This window comes from Elephantulus edwardii, unplaced genomic scaffold (assembly GCF_000299155.1).
Source record: "Elephantulus edwardii isolate Elephantulus edwardi_28Jun2011 unplaced genomic scaffold, EleEdw1.0 scaffold00158, whole genome shotgun sequence".
NCBI lineage: Eukaryota > Metazoa > Chordata > Mammalia > Macroscelidea > Macroscelididae > Elephantulus > Elephantulus edwardii.
The window spans coordinates 7018404-7022090 of record NW_006399908.1 but is presented as its reverse complement, the minus strand read 5'-3'; positions in this window follow the sequence as shown (position 1 = coordinate 7022090).

Here is a 3687-nt window from a genome sequence, read left to right as displayed (position 1 = left end):
ACCTCCTTGTACCCCCAATATGTTTTTCCCTATTAAGAAAAAATATTGAATCTTAATTGATTGTAGCTTTCTAAATACTAAAAATTTGAAAATGTTTCTTTATCTTTGACCATAAACTGGTATTACTTGTATCCAGTGCTTGCTGATTTCAAGCACTGCTTGGTTGAAAGTCAGCTTTTAACAGCAGGCTTTTGTTATAGTTGGGCTTATTTTTCATGTCATGTTTGGTACCTCATTGGAAAGTTTGAGTGCTAGGTAACTTTTATAAAGGCTACGATAATATTTCCTAGTTCTGAATATTATCTAGGTTTTTTGCATCATAGTTTTCTGAAAGTATATTAGTCACCTAGGGGTCAGTTCAGGACAGAAATCAAGACAAACCAAGGTTGAGGTTGCTGGGTTGTTTTGGCCTGGGAATGGAAAACCAGGGACTACACATGAAGCTTCACATCACAAGCAAAGAAAATACACAGGGCTCACTGAGGCTGCTTTTCCAGACTTCCTCATTCGAACCACACATTTTTCCGTCTTTCTGGTTTATGGGTTAGCACTTCTTGCCAAAGGTTAGTTTATTTACTTTTAAAGGATACAATGTGCTCCAAGATGTAGGAAAAAGACAGCAATTAAATGGACTATGTTCCACTACCATTTCAGGTACTTTCCTGTGTCTAATTCCAAATTATTACCAATCCTTTGCCTAGCAAGTAGAGCTTTTTTATTAAGCCTATTTAGTCATGAGAACTGTGCTATTTTGAGCAAAGAATGCATTGTGATGTCTAAATAGATCTTCTCATGAGTTCCTTCTTTACCAATGGGATGAAATCTTTAAATATACTTCCCCTTAATTAATTATCCTTAATTTTTTTACATATTTATTCTATTTTTTCATTGTTGCACACTTTCTTCCACACCCCCTATCCCATCCCACAATGTACCCCTCTTGCCAGATTATAAAGCCTGATCATAAATTTCTTTTCGGAAAGTGCTTCCCCTGCAGTGTTCATTATCCCTCCACTCTTTTCCCATTCTCTTCCCAGCCCCCTCACGTCTGTCCTATTTTATTACAACACTCTTATTCAGTGTTTGTCCTTTCATGACTGAGATATTTCACTCAGCATAATGTCCTTGAATCTCACTGATACTATGTAAGGAATTTGCATTGTCGTTGTTGTTATGTGTCGCCAAGTAGCTTGCGACTCATAGAAACCCTATGTACAACAGTCCTAAACCCTGCTCTATCCTGTGCCAATCGCACTGCCTTTGACACACCCATCCCTATTACCCCAGTCACTGAATCAATCCACCTCATAGAGGGTCTTCCCCTCTTGTGCGGTCCATCCACCCTCCCAAGCATGATGTCCCTCTCCAAGGACCTGTCCCTCCTTACAACATGTCCAAAGTATGTCAGACGAAGCCTCAGAATCCTTGCCTCCAAGTAACAGCCTGGTTTAACCCTCTCTAGGATGAATCTGTTTGTTTTCTTGGCAGTTCAGGGTATATTCAATACTCTTCTCCAGTACTACAGCTCAAAGGTATCAATTCTCCTTCTATCCTCCTTAGTCATTGTCCAACTCTCTGATGCATAACAAGTGATTGCAAAGACCATAGCCTGTTTCAGACACACCTTAGTCTCCAGAGTGACACCATTGCTCTTCAGTACCCTAGTGAGGTCCCTCACAGCAGACTTTCCCGTCACAATATTTTTTTTTTATTTCCTGGCTACTGGTGCCAAGAATGTTGACTGTGGGAATTTGCATAGCCTTCTTAAAAGTTTTACTAATAACCCCGTTATTGTGTATGAAAGACTTCTGTTCCTTACATGTGAACCTTAAATATTTCTGAAAAAATAAACACAAAATATTTGCCTCCCAAATACCTAATTTCCTTCACTTCCAATTCCCATATTATAAATTCAGCCATTCTCATTGGTATCAAACAATAAACTGATGTATACAACTATCTCATTCAAACCAGTATGAGTTATATACAAAACATTAGCTATTCTGGTTATCTCCCCTGACTTCCAACAAGCCCAATACTATTGAAGTATCTCTTCAGTGGATCTTTGAGGGAACTTGAAATTGACCCTGATTTACCCAGTTCATAGATTGAATTGCCTGCTTGCCTATCCTTGTGTGGAGATATGAACTTTTGGATGGATTTGAATCTCCACAACATAGTCTTTCAATCACCACTGAGTGTCTCACATGAGAGAAGGAAACGATATGTGGCCACATAGCTGAAGTATTCATATTTTGAGCACAATACTTTGTTCATTTTATTTAATACGGTCGGTGAAATTATAGTCAACAACACAAAGAAAAATGCATCTTTACATGAAAGGTTAATTTGTAATTCAGGTTACTTAGAATTACCATATAACAATGCTAAGTTGCTAACTATGATGTAGACACACTGGGGTGTGTTAATTAGCAGTTTCTTGAATGTTTTAGTGTCCTTCTCGACATTCGGAAACCTGTTTCCAAATTGCTCACAGATTGTAAATGCATTAATTAGCAATGCTCCTTTTTGGGTTCATTGACTCTCATATTCCCTGGCAATTCGAAATGTTTACCTACCAAAAGCACTGCCTTTAACAAATGCCATTTAAGTGGTGTATTGTTAATTTGAGAGGCTGTTTTAAGTTGTGTTTACAACCTCAGTGGTTTCTTGCTAGTAAGATAGCCTAGGTTTAATTTTAGAGCAATCACTGAGTTTTAATTTGAGGATAGCAACTACCTGACTAGAAGGCCAGGTGAAAATGAGGTTTGTTGAGATTAGAACTAAAGAAAATGTGCTTTAGACTTTACTAATCGCTCTGTTTTAAACATGCTGTGTAGAATGATAAAGCATGTACCTCACTTGTGAAATTTTATAGTATCTAGGTGTCATTGAATGTAAAATGCATTGGGTGTAAAGTCAGAAGTTAAATTTTTCACTTTGAAATGCTTGCAGTGAAATTGTACATAAATGGATATGATTATATGGGTATAGGCATTTGGTATTGGGGTTGAACTGAAACTGAACAGGGATAGTCACAAAATGAATCAACAGGCAGTCTGGTCCTCGTTATTTTGTTTTATCATCCTTTTATACTGCTTTTAGATGACGGAGGTACAATCATCCCAAGGTATGGTATTTTCATTCACTTCATATGGATATAAAAAATAGATAATAAAAAGGGAAGCCAGAAGAACTAACACTTTTGAAATACAATGGGTGAGAAAATATGACTGTATCATTGACAAACAAAGTGATCTTGGAAGAAGGGTTGCTATAATGCTCTGGAGGAACAAAGCTAGTAAGACTTTTTTACTTACTTGGGATATATTAACTTAAAGAATCAATTCCTGGAGAACTTCAGACAACTAGTGAAAGAGAAGACACGCAATGAAATGAACTGATCCAGAAACTGTAACATTAACAATGATTGTGAAGGGAAGGCAGGACAAGGTAACTTTTGTTTTGTAATTCTACTCATATTAAAGTGACTCTACTTATTAGTACCTAAAAATATCTCAATATGAATTAGACCTTTGTGAGAGAAGTGTGATCTCTGGCTTTGTGTGAGAATATGAAACTTGCGAAGGTTTATATTCTATGAAGCTGGAAAGATTCAGAAAGCAGAAAATATCAACGTATTAGGAAATAGTACTTAAAATGTGAGAGTGTAAATCGTGGAAGAAA